We start from the raw sequence: 331 nt of genomic DNA, 5'->3' as shown, positions 1-331 counted from the left end.
AGAAGCGAAGGAACTTGGCTTTACTCCATCTGTCACGGATGCTTAGCGTATCACAATCGAAGATGTGGTGTCCAACATGGCACAGTGGGCATAGGATTTCTCTGGCGTTGTTTGCGGTTTGAAGAAGAACGCGGCGCTCTGGTTCGCTCGAATGAGTCCGCCCACCATCTTGTACTGTACGTATTAGATCCCCCTGCGGGTAGGGGGGACCCCTCCAGGTTGGGGGGGRAACCGAATATACCCGTGGTAAGGCATGCCTGTCGTAAGAGGCGACTAAAATCCACATGCACTATGTCTGTCTTTTTGGGCTTGCCTTGAAATGTCAGCATAG

The sequence above is a fragment of the Bactrocera latifrons genome, unplaced genomic scaffold, assembly GCF_001853355.1.
Source record: "Bactrocera latifrons isolate USDA-ARS-PBARC rearing strain unplaced genomic scaffold, ASM185335v1 scaffold_312, whole genome shotgun sequence".
Classification (NCBI taxonomy): Eukaryota; Metazoa; Arthropoda; class Insecta; order Diptera; family Tephritidae; genus Bactrocera; species Bactrocera latifrons.
This window is presented reverse-complemented; position numbering follows the sequence as displayed.